Source organism: Bubalus bubalis, chromosome 21, assembly GCF_019923935.1.
Source record: "Bubalus bubalis isolate 160015118507 breed Murrah chromosome 21, NDDB_SH_1, whole genome shotgun sequence".
In the NCBI taxonomy this organism is placed as follows: Eukaryota; Metazoa; Chordata; class Mammalia; order Artiodactyla; family Bovidae; genus Bubalus; species Bubalus bubalis.
The window spans coordinates 40,001,750-40,022,589 of record NC_059177.1 but is presented as its reverse complement, the minus strand read 5'-3'; positions in this window follow the sequence as shown (position 1 = coordinate 40,022,589).

Sequence of the window (20,840 nt, the reverse complement as noted above, 5' to 3'; positions counted from 1 at the left end):
ACAAAACCAATAATAGTGATAATATTGCTGAATTCATACTCTTGCCAGGGAATGTACTCATCTCTTTACACAATCAGTCAGGTGAAAAACAAACAACAAAAAAACCCTCTTATGTTACCATTTTACAAAGGAGAGGATTAGTTTTATCTTCACCTTGAAGACCAGGAAATGGAGACTTAGAACTGCTTTAAACTCACCCAAGGTCCCAAATAAGCAGATAGTCAAGGCAGGGTTATGATCCAGGCAGTCTGATCCCAGAGCTCCTGGTTTTAGTTACAACAGAAGATGCCTTTGCTTTAGTATGCAGTAATTAACAAATAAATAAATGCTAATGTTCAGAGATGACCCCAGGTTCAGTGTAACGTACTTTGCAAACTACAAAGATTGACACAGGCCAAATACGCCGTGTCCCCTGATTCCCCAGTTTCCCATGAAATGCTGGCGAGAAGGCAACCACTATCCACCTTATCTCCCTGCCTCCAGGTAAACTCCCTTTGGTCTAAAGGAATACTGTTCTCTATCCAGACACACACTGCAACAACCAAGGGAGCGTTCTTCCTCTTATGACCCAGACCACTCTGCTTTAGACATTTCCAAGAGGGGCTGGAGTGTGGGCTTAGGGTAGCTCCCCTGGAAAGATGTATCACATCTGCAGGAAGGAGGTAGTTTAAAGTGCAAAATATAACATTTTATATTAAAATATAAAAACTGCAATATTATTTATTTATAAAAATAAAATATTTTTTGAAAAGTACCAATCACATACTGTTTTATAACATATCCTATGTGAAAGACCCTATGGAAAAGACTCTAATGCTGGGAAAGATTGAAGGCAAGAGGAGAAAGGGGTGGCAGAGAATAAGATGGTTAAATAATATGACTGACTCAATGGACATGAATTTGAGCAGACTCTGGGAGATAGTGGAGGACAGAGGAGCCTGGTGTGCTGCAGTCCATGGGGTCACAAAGTTAACGACTAAACAACAAAAACAACAAGAGCTAACACCTCTATGAGAGGAGCCCTTATCTTAGTTTGGGTTTCCAAACTAAGAATTTGTGTGAAAGTAAAGGAAATGGCAACCCAATCCAGTATTCTTCCCTGGGAAATCCCATGGACCTAGGAGCCTGCCAGGATACAGTCCATAGGGTCACAAACTGAGTCAACTCAGTTGGATACAACTGAGCAACTAAACAACAAGGGAAGAGGAACTCTTATTTTAATTTGGGTTCCCAAACTGAGAATTTCTGTGAAAGTGTTAAAAGTGTTCCATGATTAGTAGGTGTGGAGAGAGAAATGAGAAAGCAGAGTAGGGAAGGGAAGAAGAGGGAAGAAGATTGCCATATAAGCAAAGTCTCCACTCAAGGAGGTGGTTCACCCCTCAGAGGAGCTCTGGAGATCATGTATGTCAGTGATTCTCAAAGTGTGGTCCCCAGACCATCAGCATTGCCCAGAAATTTGTTAGGTAGGTGCAAATTCTTAGGTCTGCACCCCAGGCCTGCTAAATGAGAAACCCTGAGGTAGGACCAGCATGTTGGACTTTACCAAGCCCTCCTGGGATTTTGATGTAGGACACCTCAGAGTTGTCCTGATCAGGCAAGGGAGCCAAGAGTGTTTAGACCCCACAGCTGTCCATAATTAGTTCTGTGCTGGGTGGCCAGAGTGGAGGGAATGTTTAGTGGGAGAGAAAACTCACAAGCAGGGGGTGGCAAGAGATTTCAGAGAGACTTGGGGTGGGGGAGGTCCCTTCTTTTCAAATTGGTCAGTGAGGCAGTGTGACTTGCCCAAGGCCGCACAGTTGATCAGTGCCAAAGTCAAGATTCACGTCTACTTCCATCTGACATGAGAACCAATCTTTTAATCAAAACACCACACTGCTTTCAGAGGGCATGAATGAAAAAATTGATGGGCAGATACCACTGCATCAGCTCAGGGGCCCCTCCTCTTCTCTCCCCCGCCCCCAGCCCCACCCCTAGCTCTTTTCCTCAAGTAAACACTCTCTACGAATGAATCCATCACTTAGGTTTAAACTATCAATGAAGTAAGTGAGTAAGTGTATCTACCTGCCTATCAGCGATAAAGCTGCATTCCTTATTTAGAGTCTGCCATGGTCTCTCCCCTAACAAATCAGTGAAGGCAGAAGGACTTTTTTCTTAGTTTGGGAATGTGAAAAAGACATTCTAAATACAATACCAGAAATAGAAAGGCTTGCCTTCTAGTCCTCCCTGTAGTGGGACCTATTTATATACTGATGAGAGGAAACGTGTAAAATGAAGATTATATAAATTGGTTTTGCAAATAATCCAATCAACTGCTTGGAAAGAATCATGATCTATGGAAGATGTTCTAAATAATAACTTTTGTAGTGCTAATATAGCAACAACTGAGGAAACTGGGAGAAGAGTTACTTCATAAATGTGGATTATTGATTGACAAACCGCCATGTGACATGTAGTGCAATTTTTTCTCAATTTGGGTTTCATAGGCACCCCAAGAGTTCATAGACTTTATGTTGCAGTTCACGTGTTACACAAGTATTTTATATTTTTACCCAAATTATGATCTAAATTGCTGTGACGTTTCCTAAATGAAAGACAGTTTAATAGAATTAGATTCCAGTTTATTCGTGGTGTTTCTGTAGGCAGCGTCCCAAGATGTCCACTTCTATTTTCTAAACAGAGTCCATACAATACTCAAGCATGGGAAACAGTGTGTAGTGGCTTAAACAATTGCTTCTCAAACTGTGGTCCCTGGATCATCAGCATTGGCATATCTAGGGGATGATTAGATATGTAGAACTCAAGGCTCCCTCCTGCATCCATGAATCAGATAGTGCAGGGGTTAGATCCCAGCTCCAGCACTTAAAAAATTTTTATTTAACCTTTTTCAGCCTGAGGCTGTAACTGAAGATAATAATGTAAAATCCTATTTCATAGGTTTGCTATGGGGACTAAATGAAAGAATGAACATGAAAGTGTCACTCATACAGTATAACCCAATGCTCTCAATAAATACTAGCTATTGTATTTTCATCAAAACAGTAAGAAAGAATAGAAAAATACTTTATCAGAAAAGTGACTTTCTATTTCAGCCAATAAAAGACGCATCTCCAACAATGCTTATGGCTGACATTGCCTTCAGTGTTCAAAGAAGAAATGCTCAGATTTCCTACTAATTTGTTAATGGATGATAGGCTCAATATTGATTTGCTTAATGGCAATGTGAAACCTAATAGCTTATCAAATTCTTTGTGTAGTGAAAGTAGATTTCCAGAAACAACATTTAAGCTCTGCTTCATAGAATGCTCTTGTTTGATGGAGAAATGAGGAGAGTAAATTGGAAGCTCTCTTACTGGCAAGCTCACATTCACATGAGAACTCAATCCATACAATTCGTATTTATATCTTTGCCTCAAAACCCCTACAATATTGACTCATTTTAAAACATGACGTCAAGTCAGATTCAGTGTGACTGAAATTAAGCCATACAGACAGCCTCATCATGTCGTTATGGCAACTTCTCACACAACTTGTCCTTGTAGTCATTGAACAATTGCTAATTTCCTTGCTTTGTGAGGAAGCCTGTCTTGCTTTCTGAGAAGGCTCATCCTGGTAACAAAGGAAATTGTGTACGATGGTGATAGAAATGGTCACAATAGTAACTTTTGTAAGAATAGTATTTCATTATTAGTCACACTTTGCATTTAAATTTGTTTTCTTCTTCAGCATGCCATTTGTGTTGGCATTGGCTTCCAAAAGCTCAGCGGACTTCAGCAGTAAAGGGCTTGGTTGGAACTTTGCTTCCTTTTCTAAAACCCAGGGTGATAAAAAAAAACATGAAAATATCTCTAACTAAAAAAAGACTTTAGACCAGTCTGTGATTAGAAGCTGCGCATCTTCAAAGCTGAGATAGAAGCTTTCTCTTCTTTGTATCCTTCAGTCTAACCACCATGTTTGCTGGATGAACAGTGGAGATCAGTGAAAATCTAGGTGCATGGGCTTTCCAGGTGGTGCAGTGGCAAAGAATCTGCCTGCCAATGCAGGAAATTCTGGGTGTATTTTGACATTATTTCCATCTTTTTCAGAGTGCATAAGAATTATTTTAATATTTTACTTTTGCAGGGTTCCAGGGGAATAATTCACTAAACAAATTGGAAATGCTGACTGTAAAGGTGAAGATGTTTAAAACAAACATCTTTACTCATCAAACACTAAAAAGTCTAAGGGTTTGTTCTGGATTAAAAGGAAACCAAAGAGACAAGATAACTAAATATAATGTGGGATCTTCAGTTAAATCCTGGATTGGGAAAAAAACAGGTGTGGGGTCAGGGTTATGACCCGGAAAGGATATGACTGGGACAACTGGACAAATCTGCATATGTGCAAAATACTAGATGGTCTTAAATTAACGTTAAATGTCCCAAATATATAGTCATGGCATATTGTCCATTATGGAGGAAAATTTCCTTGTTCTCAGAATATGACTGTTGAAGGATTTGTTACAATGTCTGCAGCCAATTCTCAAATGGTTGAGAAAAATTATGTATATATACATATATACCTTACACATACACTGCACACATTTACACATAGATGTATTACAGAAAAACAAAGAAAGGAAACGTGGCAAGGTGTTAACAACTGATGAATCTAGGTGAATAGTATAAAGTTGATTCTTGTACTACACTTACAGATTTTCTCTTGGAAACAAAAGGTAAGGGTGGGAAGTCCTTGATGGTGAAAAGCTTCAAATCTGTAGGGAGAGATATGACAGGGAAAAAAAAAAAAAAAGACCTAACAGTAGAATATGATGATCTGAAAGTATAAGAAATCATACAAAAGATTTGTGGAGACCAAAAACATCCACATAAGATGAGTCTCCATAGAGACTACATTAGATCCTAAATATATAAATAGATTTTAATCCACAGATAAAAACACCTTAAAAATAACAGAACTAAAGTGACATAATCTAAGACTTCTTATGGAAGCACCAGAAATAGTCATATAGTCATTAAGTCAAGAGAGAGGAATAGATATCTTGGACTTGTTTTCTTAGATAAGGAGTCCATAGACAGAGGACTGGCAAAGCCTTCAACCACTCATGTCAAGTGACTGACATCAATTGCATAACCTCTTGCAAAAATGCCTAGTCCCACGCAATCACGAAACTTATGAGCTCATAAGCTTTCTAAACAGAAGAAAAGATCCAATAAACCAATATCATTTCTCAAATTCATCTTAGTAATGGATGTAAATCTGACAAATGCTTCTTCTATTCATGTCTGTTCTTGTAAATTGTTTTCAGATTTTAAAAAAATGATCAGTCTGTTTCTTCTTTCAGTTACATTTTTCAAAAATCATTAATATGCAATATAATAGACTGGTAAAAGGTATGGGCTCTGAAGCCAGGCTATCAGAGGTTGAAATTTACTAGCTATCAGATCTTTTAACCTGAATCTTCACATCCTCATCTGTAAAATGGGAAAGAGAAATACTTGGAATCTCACAGACTTCCTGTGCTAATTTAAAGTGATGCATTGGGGACTTCTCTGGGGGCCCACTGGTTAAGAATCCACCTGCTAATACGGGAGACATGGGTTCATCCCTGGCCCAGGAAGGTTCTGCATGCTGTGGTGCTGCAACTACTGAGCCTGCACTCTAGAGCCTACAAGCCACAACTACCAAAGCCCACATGGTGCGGACTACAGGCTTTAGGAAGTGTGCTAGCATCAGCTAGCATCTGTAACTCATTTCAATGTATCTACATTCACATATTTTCTAAAGCAAAAGACAGGAATATTTAAGGGCTACATAGGGACCCTGGTGGTCCAGTGGTAAAGAATCTGCCTTCCAGTGCAGGGAACTTGAGTTTGATTCCTGGTCAGGGAAGTAAAATCCCATATTCCTCGGGACAACTAAGCCTGCGCACCACAGCTAGGGAAGCCAACAAGATGCAACAAAGAGCTTGCATATTGCAATGAAGACCTAACAGGAAAAAAAAAAAATAATAATGCTACACATAGCAGAATACCTTGCCTGTAGTAAAAAAGACTAATAAGAATACTAATAGTCAAGGCTATGGTTTTTCCAGTGGTCATGTATGGATGCGAGAGCTGGACTGTGAAGAAAGCTGAGCGCCAAAGAATTGATGCTTTTGAACTGTGGTGTTGGAGAAGACTTTTGAGAGTCCCTTAGACTGCAAGGAGATCCAACCAGTTCATTCTAAAGGAGATCAGCCCGGGGTGTTCTTTGGAAGGACTGATGCTAAAGCTGAAACTCCAGTACTTTGGCCACCTCATGCAAAAAGTTGACTCATTGGAAAAGACTCTGATGCTGGGAGGGATTGGGGGAAGGAGGAAAAGGGGACGACAGAGGATAAGATGGCTGGATGGTATCACCAACTTGATGGACGTGAGTTTGAGTGAACTCCGGGAGTTGGTGATGGACAAGGAGGGTTGGCGTGCTGCACTTCATAGGGTCGCAAAGAGCTGGACACGACTGAGCAACTGAACTGAATTCATAATTATCTACCTGGCTGCCATATAGAGTGGGAGAAACTACATAGGCTTTGGAGTTTTAGAAACCTGAGTTTAAATCTCTAATTGCTTCTCTTTATGTGTTCTCTGGCAACTACTTAAGATCTTTCTGGTTCCATCTCCTTATCTGGAAAATAGGAACAATATCACCTTCCTTATACTGAGATAACAAACTGTATATACAGTGCCTGTCGCACTGCAGGCAATCAGGAAATATAAACCATGATCATTCTCATTATACCAGCCTACTGAGCAGAAAAGCTTATCCAGTAACAAGCATACCAAATTTTAATAATAATAATATATCAGATAGTCTCAGATATAGTCCATAGTGACTGCAAGTGTTTATTAGAGATTTTAGTAACTGACTTTGTAAACACTGTAATTGTTTTGTTTTGCTTGGGCCAATTTTTTTAAGTGCACTCATCACAAGGGTATAGCTTGATCAACTTTTACAGAATATATACATACACATCCATATACCCAACACCCAGGATCTTCATCCTATAGAACACATTCAGGATCTTCAGGACCTTTCCAGTCATTACTCATCCCCAGGGGTGACCACTACTCTGACTTCTGTCTCCACAGTTCAGTTTAGCCTATTCTTGAAACACATAAATGTAATGGTACAATGTGTGTACTTTTTTTGGTAGTAAACAGTATGTACCCTTTTGAAAACACATTCAAATTCCCAGCATGTTTCTAATGAGGTATATTCCTGAGCTCTTCCCCTTTGTATTATTATTTTTTTTACTTGTAATTGGAAACCCCTTGTCTTGGTTTCATATTCACTTGCTGTTTGCTTTCAGATCAATTTTCTGGACATGCTTTGAAATTATTGGAATGCATCCAACCATCTTTCAGGAACTAAATGATAACTACTTGTGTCATTCTACTGAAAGGAACAACATGGGTGTGGGCATTCAAGTACATCCTCTAGAAAAAGAACACACAAGTGGCTGGTGGGTGCTATTATATAACCAACAGGCATATTCTGTTATACAAGGTTTAAAGAATAAATGTTTCCTTTAGGGGAAAGAAAAGCAAAAATCCAGTTGTGTAGAGTTTGGGAAAAAGAATACACAGTATGAAGAAGATATAACTCCAGGAGACGGCTGAAAGGAGATGACTTAGAGATGCAAAAGAAGCAAGAAATTATGGCAAAGCCTTCTAAATATAAAATAGGATGTTATGCCCAAGAAAAACATAAAAGGCTACTTTTGCGAAACCAGGGTTGAGAACATATTATGAAAGATGCAAAGAATAGTGAATATGGAACTACTCTCTTGTCTCTGCCGTTAACACAAAGAATGAAGGAAGTAGGAGCTCGGCAAGATAAATATTAATGAGTCTCTGGGAGTATCAAGAAACGGAATTAATAAGAGGCAGGTAAAAGAATACTTATACAATTTAAATATTTATAAATCAGCAGAGCTGGATGAGATTCATTTGAACACATTCAACAAACTGGCTAAGGCAGGACATACCTCCAGGACTAGTGTTTGTCGTGGAGACTTATGTACCGGGGAAATTTAAGCAGGCTGATTTAGTGCTGAAGATAAAGCAGCCAACAGCAGATCCGGGAAAAGGTGGGCTGGTTAACGTATCCAAACTACCAGTCAAAACCTTAAATGAAACCATAAATCAGTCCATGAGCACCTTGAGGAAAATAACATAGTAAGTAATAGCCAGAGAGGTTCATAAAAAATAAAGCCTGTCAAAGCAACTTAATCCAGTTTTGGATATGCTAAGAAATTTGGGGAAGGTAATGGATGTCGTTTAGGGAGGCCCTGCAGATACCACCAGACCATTCATTTTGGACCCATCTCGTTGATGCCATTGCTGTTGTTCTCACACTTCTCAGCAGTGAAAGGCAGTTTTACTTGCACATTTAATATGTGGGGATAGGACTGTCATTTATTCCCTGTGACACCCCAGCATGGAATTTAGTTATTGGGTAAATGCAGTCTGCACCTAGAAGTACAAAGTAAATGATACCTAAATGAGAATGAGAGGTAGAGATAACACTGGGACACCTGGACGGACATCTTTTGGAAGAATTGTGTGTGGGGGGGTGGGGGGGGGCTGTGGTGTGCGGTGTGTGTCTGCAATTATCAGCATAACTGAGGCAAAACCAAATGTTTTTCTTTGAATTCTCGTATCATTATAAAAAATATAAAAGAATGTGGAGAAAAGGCTCTGTTAAAAAATGTGCAGATCTGATCCTCTCAGCAGGTCCTGCTGAAACCAAACATTGACTTCCCATTTCTCTTAGACAAAAATGCTTAGCCTGCCCAAAAGGTCTGCCTAGCTGGCCTGTACTTACCTCTCAGCCTTCCTCATTCCCCACTACTCCCCATCCTCCTCCTCCTCCTTCTGGGCTAGCCAGTTTCCCTGGCCATCTTTCAGTTCTTCCAAGGCAACTTGTTATTCTTGCCTCTGGGCCTTTGCACAGGCTATCCCTTCTTTCATTTACTTATTCATTCTTCAGGTTTCTACCCAAATCTCACTTGGTGGAGTGGGAAACCTTTTTAACCTCTCAGACCATATGGTTCCCATTGTATTTTGCTCTGATAAAATTATATATCCTTCCCAGAAGTGGTGTTTTTGGAATGTTAATTTAATACTCATTTTAAATAGTTAATATAGTCCTTCCCCACTAGACTATAAGCCCCACAAGAGGAGGGACTGACTAGGAGTTTTTTTCAAGATTGTATCCCCAAGAACTAGTACGGTATCAAGCACAGTATCTGTGATCTAATAAAAGAAAAAAAAAAACTAGAAATATATACACAGAGGAGTTCCCTTCATAAAGAGTTAACTGGAAAGAACATCTCTCCATCCTGAATATTATAATATTCTCCAGTCTTCTTTTCAAGTAGAATAATGGGGAAAAGTCTTTAATGAGGGTCTTGTTGACAGAGGTGTAAAAACACAAGGCAGCGAAAACTCAAATTGTTGAATTCTACATTTGCACATTATATTTACCTCTGATGTGTTCCAAAATTTCATTTCATGGTGATAATGAATCTGTGGGAAATTAGCATTCTATCGCTCTTCACATAAGAGTGTTAGTGAAGGTTTTCCAAGCCCCGTATCGTGCAGGAAACGAAATGCTTTTCGGGTAACTAACTTTGTAACACATCCTTACTGCTTCAACAGTGTTCATCTTTACACCTTGGAGGGATGGAAACCTAGAATTAGAGAGAACCATCAAGTTGGAGACAACACTTTGTTCTAAAATCAATCACCGATGGGGAATTTTCTCTTTTTTAAAATAACGCTTGGATTTGAGATTCTTAAAAAATATTAATTTGTAAGTTCATAAGTAACCAAATGGCTTTATGTGAGGTTTCGATATAGTCAAGGTCACACAGAAATTAGTGATCCAGAGGAGACTAGAATTCAGCCTTCTAGATTCAGTCTATTGTTCTTTCACTAGTTCCTTCCTTCATTCAGCAGATGAGACCTGAAGGGCTCCCATGAGTCTGGCTCTGTGCTAAGCACTGTGGAAACAGAGATGAAGGACCTTTCCTTGTAGAATTCAGTATTCTATGGGAGAAAGCAGGCAAGAAGGAATGATTTAAGTACAGCTGTGATCAATGCTGCTTGTAACTACATCGGCTGGAGCCCCAGGCTGAATGCTCTCAGTGCTTCTCTGACTTCAGCTGTGACTGGTGGACAGCTCCAAGCCTGCTGGTGGCTTCCTGAGCAGGAGCTCGCTTAGCAGGGAGGGATGTGACCGCCCTGAGGGGCAGCCCTCAAACAGAGGATGCTGCAAGTTGGTGGATATATGTCCCATCCTTCAGAAGGAAAAATCTGAGGGGCATTCTACGCAGTGCTTCAGAGTCCCCTGGAGACTGAGCCTCAGAGTCCACAGCAATAACCAGCTCAATAATGTGCCTTTTCTGGCTTTTTGTCCATCTGTGGCTCACTCTCTCCACTCCTCCACTCCTGCTTCCCAAGATCACCTTCCAAACAAGCTCCCTGCGCCCAAGCCTTTGTTTCAGGCTCTGCTTTTAGAGGAGTGGATACCACCACATAGTAACAGTGAATGAGCATGTGAACAAGTTAGTGAATGCAGAGGAGACACTAGGGCCAAGGTTGCAAACTGCAGCGTCTTTTGTTGGCTGTCCACAAGGTCACTGTCTACAGTGCATTGGTGTATGTGTGTGTGTGTGTGTGTGTGTAAACCTCCTTGAAGATCATGTTGTTAAGTGTTGGGTGTGCATCCAGGTCAGAGGTGAATTGCTCTCCTAAAGAAATAGATACATATGTGTGGGAGGAAGAAGATTCAGGAGCAGAGAAGGCTGGGCTGGCGCACCAGTGGGCTAGATAGGAAATGGATGGAGATGGAAACAGTGAGCAGAGGAGAGGGTGTAAAAGATCTGGGTACTGAGGATTGCTTTTGGTAGGAGTGTTGTGGTGTGGTATAAAATCCCCTGACCTTTCCCCAGGCATACACACTGGATGTCTGTGGACACTGACACTGGATTAGACTAGATACAGTGTGCCTCCCAAGCTGCTGGGACCATGCACACAGGACATGGTTGCAGAGTCACTTCTGTGACTCCACTCTGAGCTTGTGGGAATTACTACTGCTTACAAGAATTCCTACCAAACAAAAGGCACTGAATGAGAAATCAGAGGACAAAGGTGGAATAAAATGTCTGGTGAGGGCTAGCATTCCTTAGGCTTTTCCGTGAAAACTAGTGCTTATTTTCAAGTCATGCCTTACAGGACTGGAATAAAGATTTAGCCTCAGGGAAGTACTCCCAATCAACTGAAACTGGATCTGGTCATTCCCCTACGATGCTTTCTGTCATATTGAGATGCTATCTGCATTGGAGCCCCAGCACCCAGCATGGTACCTGGCACACAGTGGTACTCAATATATATGTTTATGAAACACAACTGGAAGAAAAGGAGGAAGGGAAAGAATCAGTAGTTAAACAATTAATGCATCATCAATCAAAAGATTTTAACACTGGTGGAAACTCAGGATCAATGCACAGAACCCAGGAAATCAAATCTTCTGAGGACAAAGGCAATAACATAATTAAGGATCTCCTTGAAACCTGCAGTTGGAGATGGCTATGGGGACTGAGAAGTCGGTGGAGGAAACACTGTTCCCGTGAAGAAGGTAGAAAAGGTGATTTTTTTTTTCATTCAGAAAACATCAGTGGATAAGATGATGCTCTCTTACTGGTAACGAGACATGGGCTTCTTTCCAGAGAGTGACAGAGATCCTTCCAGCAAATCTTGTTGTCTTTGATGTGAGCTCTGCCGAGAAAATACCTTCCGCTGAGCAAGGATGGGAGAGAAATTTGAAGAAGGTGTTTTATGTTCTCCTTGCGTCTTTGATGTACACAAAGGATTTAGTCCTGGAAGATGAAGTGTTTATCCATTTTCTTCTTGCTAAGGAGAGCTTTGTTCCATGTTTCCCTGTTGGGTATGATCCTGGTGAGCAGGTGACAGATAATTTTAGGATTTTCTCATTATGTAAGGAACCATTACACAAGTCCCCACAGGCAACAGGTTGCACAGAAAAGCAAAAGTCATTGTAACACAAAAATATTTACTAATAAATATTAGTAATATTTAATAAATTCATAATTTATTACTAATATTACTGCTAAGTTGCTGCTAAGTTGCTTCAGTCATATCCAACTCTGCGTGACCCCATAGACAGCAGCCCACCAGGCTCCCCCATCCCTAGGATTCTCTAGGCAAGAACACTGGAGTGGGTCGCCATTTCCTTCTCCAATGCATGAAAGTGAAAAGTGAAACTGAAGTTGCTGAGTCGTGTCCGACTCTTCGCGACCCCATGGACTGCAGCCTACCAGGCTCCTCCATCCATGGGATTTTCCAGTTAAGTTTACTGGAGTGGGGTGCCATTGCCTTCTCCAATATTACTACTATTACTATTACTAATATTACTATTATTCTATTACTATTACTAATATTACTACTCTGACTAAAATATGCCCTGTCAATTGCAAATATCCATGTTACACTATAAATTCAAAGCAAATCAACTATGAAGACAATCTCAAACTCTTTTAAGGGATACAGTTTCATAAAGTCAATCAAGTGATCTGGGAGAAGCACTCCAAGTACAGGCAAAGCTTTTGGCAAACAACAAATCAGCCTACTTAAACTAGTTACCATCTGGCGGGGCGGGGGCTCAGGGGGAGAAAAATAAAGGGGATAACACAATAGCACTTCAAAAAGAAAATAATTGAATAGCAAAAAACGATACCCTTGGGGAAACTGACAAACCCAAATATGTACCCTAGATGATCTCCATTATGAACTTATTGCAAAACTTAAACATGAAGTGAAAGATGTCATTGAACTGTTATAAAATTTGTGTTGAAAATTATGCCCTCTAAACTCCTGATTTATCCACCTTAAACATTAGTTCATACTTGTGATTATAAACTTTAAAATTACTTAACGTATTAAAGTGGGTTTTTAAAAAATATTTATTTATTGGGCTCTGCCAAGTCTTAGTTGCGGCATGTGGGATCTAGTTCCCTGGTCTGGAAACTAGATTCCAGAAACCCCTTCCTCCTATAATCTGACTTCCTTAATCAAGTCCACCATTGTTTCTCACTTGGATTATTATTAATACAATCACCTCCTATCGCTCCCACCTCCCGGCTTGCCCTTCTCCAGTTCTTCCTCCTAGTTGTACCCAGATGGCAGGTTCTAAAATACAAACATGAGGATGTCACTCCTCTGCTTGCAGTCCTTTTAGGCGGCCCATCTACCCACTGTGTGCATGTGTCTCAGCATATCTTGCAACGCCTTCATCCATCTCTTTCCAACATCCTCAGCCCTTGTTCCTGTGCTGCTCTGCTCTTCGTTTCAGCTTCTCATCATCTCTAATGTACTATCGTGCCACAGATCTGGCCATTGCACAAGCCTAATGCCTACTCAGCTTTCGGTTCTCACCTTAGAGATCAATTCCTCCAGGAAGCCTTCCCAGACCACTTGGGTCTGCTGTGTCTCCCTTGTGGTCAGTCCCACAGCATCCTGCACTAACTGTACCGAAGCTCTTATGAAACAATATTATTATCAGTAATAGATGAGGGCGCTGGAACTGATACTTCAAGAATCTACAGCTCAGCATCTGGCCCAGAGTACACAGCTTAGTCCTTGTGTGTGTGTGTCTTAGTTGCTCAGTTGTATCTGACTCTTTGTGACTGTAGCTTACCAGGCTCCTATGTCCATGGAATTCTCCAGGCAAGAATACTGGAATGGGTTGCCATTCTCTTCTCCTGGGGATCTTTCCAACCCAGGAATCAGACTCGGGTCTTCCACATTGCAGGCAGATTCTTTACCATCTGAGCCACCAGAGAAGCCCACTTTAGTCCTTAGTATATGCTTAATTAAAGGAATGAATGAATAAGTGTAGCACCAAGCAAAGCAAAACAAAATTAACAGTGTCATGAAAGCAGTAAAGCATTGCAATTAAACTGAGACATTTCCAAGTCTGGTAGGTAAAGAATATGAAAGTTAAGACATCAAAACTCTTTCCAGAGGTCATTTCTGGGGAGTGTGACTGGGACAGTGCAAAAAGGGAATTTCGCTTTTTTACTTTATGTACCTAACAGTTGATATTGCTATAAGAATGCATTACCAGTATAACTATTTTTTTTTTAATAAATGCCCATAACCAAGTATTTACTGTTAGTTATTAAATAGCCTCTGATCTTCTTGTCGGACATGACTTAGAGACTAAACAACAACAACAAAATCTTCTTGTTTTTTTAATTTTAATTTTATTAAAGTTGATTTACAATGTTGTGTTAATTTCAGGTGTACAGCCAAGTGATTCAGTTATATATATACATGTATTTGTTCTTTTTCAGATTTTTTTTTTTCTCGTATGAGTTATCACAGAATATTGAGTAGAATTCCCTGTGCTTTACAGTAGGTCCTTGTTGGTTATTTTATATATAGTAGTGTATGTTCATTTGTAAGTCTGTTTCTGTTTTTTAAATAAACATTCATTTGTGTCATTTTTTAAAATTAGATTCCACATATAAGTGATATCATAGGGCATTTTCCTTTCTCTAACTTACTCCACTTAGTATGATCATCTCTAGGTCCACCTGTGTTGCTGCAAATGACTTTCATTTTTATGGTTGAGTAATATTCCACTGTGTATATATAACACATCTTCTTGATCAATTCCTTATCAATTCCTCCATCAATGGATATTTAGGCTTCCATGTCTTGGCTATTGTAAAAATAGTGCTGCAATGAACATTGGGGCACACATATCTTTTCAGATTATGGTTTTCTCTAGATATATGCCCAGGAGTGGGATTGCTGGATCGTACAGTAGTTTTTAGTTTTTTAGAGAACCTCTATACTGTTCTCCACAGTGGCTGTACTGATTTACATTCCCACCAGCAGTGTAGGAGGGCTTCCTTTTCTCCATACCCTCTCCAGCATTTATGTTTGTAGACTTTTTGATGATAGCCTCCTCTTCTTAATTTGAATAGTTCCATTTGTTAAGCTTTTTTCTAAAAAAAAAAAAAAGAAAAAGAAAAACTTTAAAATGAAAGCTATCCTAAAGAAATGAAATGTTCTGAACAATTTTAGCTTACCTGTATAAGATGTTTATAAAAAATCTTCACGATTTCTGCTTGTCATGGAAAATTTTAGGATGTTCTGAATAATTGTGTGATTGTGTAATTAATGAGAATTTAATCTTGTTTCTTCAAGACAGTGCAATTGACTTAGGGGGAAGAATATACATTTGGAGGGAAGGAACCTTTTTCACTGTATTATTATTCTGTACTATTATTCATTATTATTATCATTCTCTACTATTCAAAAACTTTCTAAGAAGCTCCTATTACCTTTATAATAAAATAAAAACTAATTAAAAATTTAAAAGTGAAAGCATTTTATGAAGCTTTTAAAAAATACATTAATATTCTTGGCAACTTTGCAAGGTAGATATAATCATCATTTTAAAGATGAAGAAACTGAGACTACAAGAAATTCTGTGACTTGTTTAAGGTCAAAGTGGTAATAAGGGGCAAACTGAGGACTCAACCCCAAATCTAATTTTAACGCCAAGATATAATTCTTTAAAAATGTAATACACTGTGTTTTCTTGTTTTATTAAACAAGTAAATAGTAGTTTGCTAGAGGATAAGTGTATTACTTTAGGGATGGAGAGAGATTTATTTTCTTAGTTTAAGGCAGTAGTAACGCTTAGGGATTCAAAATAAATCCTTTCCTTGACCAAGGTACCAAAGAGGAATCACATTAGCTGCCAAATTGAAAACAAATTTCCTCCTAACATTCTTATTAGTATCTTAAACCTTATCAAATTTCCTAAATATTCTTTCTTATCTTTACCAACAACAAAGCCTTAGACATAAAGCCTTAAATAGAGGAAGCAATCAATATTGACTTTAAATTTGTTAAAGTATAAATGTGCGTGTTTTATGTACATGTATGTGTGGATGTTTTCATACAAGTATTTGCATAGTGTAGAAAATATATATACCAGATGTTAACTGTTGTTATACTTGACTAATGAAATTATAAATATTTTAATTTCTCTGGAATTTCCTGTATCTGTTAATTTGTTTAAAAACGGACAATTTACTAATTTGTAATAAGAAGAAAAAAGAGTAGGGATTGTTATGCAAGATAATGAGATTTATAAAGTCATAGTAACCATGTATACTGGCTCAGGAATAGACAAACTGACCGAAGAAACACAATACAAAGTGTAGAAATACACATAGAAATTTGATATATGAGAGGTAATATGGTAGCCATGTGGGATCAGGGGAGGAGGCGAGATCATTCAATACATTGAACTGAAAAAAAAAAACAAAACAGTTATCCATAATAGAAAAATATGATTTTGGATCCCTAACTCAAATCATACTCAAAAGTCAATTACAGATAGAGTAAGGACTGAAACTCCAGAGGGAAACAGAAAAGATTGAGAGAAATTCTTAATTAGATATAAAGAGTGCTAATCATTAAAGAAAAGACTGATAAGCTCAATTCCATTAAAACTAAGAACTTATGCTAAGAATACCCTAAAGAAAGTGAAAAGACAAGTCAAAAGCAGGGAGAAAATATCTGAAAGGATACAAACACCATATTAGTCAGGGTCCTCCAACAAAAAGGAGATGTGTATACATATGAGGAGATTTATGACAGGAATTGGCTCACATGATTATGGCAGCTCAGAAGTCTCACAATCTGCCTTCTGCAAGCTGGAGACTCAGAAAGGCTGGTGATGTAATTCAGTCTGTTCCTGAGGGCCTGAGTACCAGGAACCTAGATGTCTTAGAGCAGGAAATGATGGATGACCCAACACAAACAGAGAGCAAATTTTCTCTTTACATTTTCATTCTATCTAGTCCCTCAAAGGATTATGTGATGTTCATCCACCCAAAGAGGGTGATCTTATACTCAGTGTATGCATTCACATGTCAATCTCTTACAAAAACACCCTCACAGACACACCCAGAAATATTTTATCAGCTATCTGTGAATCCTTTGGCCCAGTCAAGTTGACACATAAAATTAACTATCATAACCACCAACAGATTAGAGTAAAATACATATATATATATATCAAATACTTCCCTACAAACCAATAGGAGAAAGCAAACAAATCAATAGAAAAGCAAGAGACATGAACAGACATCTCACAGAAAAGGAGACATTTATGGCCAATTAATACAAAAAGAGGCCATCAACCTTATTAGCAATCAGAAAATACAGATCAAGATCAAAATACCATTTTATACCTAACAGCTTAAGAAAGGGGCTTCCCTGGTGGCTCCAATGGTAGAGAACCTGCTTACAATGCAGGAGACCCAGTTTCAATCCCTGGATGGGGAAGATCTCCTGGAGAAGGAAATTGCTTTAAAAAAAACAAAAAAACAAAAAAACAAGAATACCAAGAGTAGGGGAGGATGCAAGTCAACAGGAAAGCTTACACATTCTGGTGGGAGTATACGTTATTACAGTCACTTTGGAGAATAATTTCATATTATTTGGTAAAGCTGAACATTCATTTATCTGCAATCCAGCATTTCGACTGCTGAGTGTGAATTCCTGAGAGAAAATCCTCTTTATGTGCCCATGAAGATGTGTTTGAGAAGGTCCATAAGAGAACTATTCATAACAGCAAAAAAAAAAAAAAAAAGAAAGGAAATGACTAAATTGTGCACTGAGAAGAGAACAGATAAAAGTAAGTATCTAACATAGCCATCTGGCACATGGTAAACAATCAATAAATGGTAGCCCTTACCATTAGCCCTGAGTATCAGTTTCATCATGCTAAATACAGCAATAATAATACCTATTTTACAGTAACATATAAAGAATTAAATGAGAAACAGATGTAAGTCCTTGGCACACAGATAGCATTTGACAAATGTTACTGCCTCCTTATGGATCTGGGTGAAGTTCGGGAGCTATCAGCATGGTGATGGAAGAGTGTGTATATGTGATGTTGCCCAGCAAGGCCTACCCTTAGCAGGCTTCCAAGGCTGGCTGTTTTTGTCTTGAAGAAACAAAGAGTATGCCTACTCCATGTCTGGAAAGCACCTTCTGACACGGTATTTTATACTATTGTTTCCATTGTACTGAGCTTTGAGAGGTAAGATGACTTGCCTCAGGTCATCCAGCTCAGAAGCAGATATGGATTTGAACTCACACTATCTAATCCTCAATACCAGCACCCTCTGTGTACTAAGTCACTTCAACCGTGTCTGACTCTGTGTGACCCTATGGTCTGTAGCCTGCCAGCTGTCCATGGGATTCTCCAGGCAAGAATACTGGAGGGAATTGCCATTTCCTTCTCCAGGGGATCTTCCCAACCCAAGGATTGAACCAAAGTCTCTTACTTCTTCTCCTGCATTGGCAGGCAGGTTCTTTACCCCTAGCGCCACCTGGGGAGCCCACCAGCACCCTCTACTGCTTTCCAAATGCTACCAGATCTCAACATCACCTCTAACAGAAAGGCAACATAATCTCAACTGGCAGGGATTCCAGAACTGCCGGGGACCAGCCCCAGCTGATCCAGGGTATTCGAAGGAGAGACGGCCTAGGCGAGGGTCAGGGAACAACTGCTTAATTAAACGTTAATTAAGGATACAAAGAGTAATAGAATAAGGATAGCTCAGTAGGAAAATTCAGTGGAGAAAAGAGGCTGAGTAGCTTGGTTTACGCGGGGGACCAATAAAACTTCAAGACAAGAAGTTTGCACCACTTACGTAGGCCGCAGGCGTCCTTCCGTTCTCCCGAAGGAGAGGAGACACTGAGGCCTCCCCGGTCGGATCTTAGAAGCCCAGGCATAATTAGTAAGCATGGTGGGTTCTGCGCTCCAGATGGAGACTCAACCAGAGTGAGAGAGAGAGAGACATGGGGAGACCAGTCTTTCGAGGAACTGATCCCAATTCTTTATTTTCCATGGTCTACTTTTATACACTGAGATGTTATGCAAAAGTCACGCGGGGTCAGCAGTCCTGACTCTTATCAAAGTCAGGTGCTTCATACAAATGTATACAGAGGTCTTAGGGGTGTTACATCATCTTCTGGCCGGGGGGCCTGCTGACAATTTACGACCCTCTCCTTGTGACAGCGGTCAGTCAACCAGGACACTTATTTCTCCAGGGGTGATTATTCTTAAAACAGACGCCACCCAAATAAAGTTACATTCCTATAGGGTGAGGGTGTAGTGGGTTTTAGTTAAGGAAAGAATTTACTTAGCCTAAGGTCTAACGTGATTTATATCAAAGGTTAATACTTATTTCTTCTATATATTCATTAATGTGTGTAAGGGCAGGGGATATGGAGACTTAGCAACAAACATTGGCTCAACAAATGAAAAAACCCTTCACCAATACAATTTCTAATCAGCCCATTATACTTATACTAATAATTTTCTAACTTCTCTAAAGAACCTGTTTTTAGAAGGTTTAAAGCATCTCGTGCCTCTCACAGTTGGGAGGCTGTGAGCAATCACATGTGGCCGGACAAGCCTGTCAGGCAGGCTAGAGAACCTTCAGAGGAGTTTGTAGGTTAAAACACTCCTATCACGCCCAGGAATTATTATTAACTGGAGCTCTAAGTTAACTCCTTCTCCGAAAGAGGTGGTGGGGGACAGCCCCCCGTAAAGCCAGAGGTGTAGGTGAGAGCACAAAGTAGTAAAGTAGGCAGGCTCTGGTTATGGGGGTAGATGCTTGAGGATTTCCAGGGGGACTCCTGAGGCTCGATCCCGCCTTTGCGTATGTCAAGCCTCCTTCCTCATGACCTTTGCCATGGGCGGAGTGCCTCACGCCGGCCCCCAACACAGAACCCTTCTTCCAGTTCCAGTTCCTGTCCCCACCTGAGGGGGAGTGTGTGTGTGTGTGTATGTCTGTCTGTCTGTCCATGTTGGGAAAAGGAGAAGACCCAGTCTTGATAACCAATGGGTGACCCTGGAGCAAATGTCAGCTTGGAAGAGCAGAGGCCACAAATGGTTAATGGCATTATTCCCCGAAGGGCACCAGAAAGTCAAGTAAACTATTCTTGACCTTTCAGAAGCTATTATGAGGAAAACATAAAGAAACAATTCTGCGGGCTTAATGAAGGAACGCTGTGAAAAGTGTAATGGGCTATTTGTGAACATCTCAAAAGCATCATATAATTTGGCACAATTGGCAGTCTGTTCTCCAGCAAGGCCAAGCAGTGGGTTGCTACTTTAGGCCCAAAGTGCCTTGGCAAAGCCAGGACCCCACCTCCATCCCTTCTCTAAAGCCCAGGGTGTCTATGATTTAATTTCCAAGGCTTAAACAGCAGCTGCTGAAACGAAATGTGGCACTGGCTCATTCATTTTCCCCAAGTGCTAAAATATGTTTTTTTGCTTCAAAATATGAGCCCTATTCAGGTTTTGGGTTTTTTTCCCACTACACACGCAGAGTTCTTCTTTTTAAAGTTACATTTTCAAGCAATTAGTTTATTCTATTGACTCAGCTCTTCATGGCTTTGGTGGGGGCTGGTAGAAGAATGAGGTGGTAGAGTACTTCATTATTTTTAAAAATGGTTATTGGCCATGCTTGGCTCTCATATTTCATTCCCAATTTCATAAGGACATTTAGTATGCAGAGTCTCTGAGTAAGACCATCAGCTGCCACGTTAGCACAATGGCTCTTTGGAGTCGTAACAGTCTACCACAGAAATGATCCGTGGATTATATAAGCCTATAAGGTCCAATACACTTACAGTTTTTAACCCTTCTCCATTATTTATTCCTCA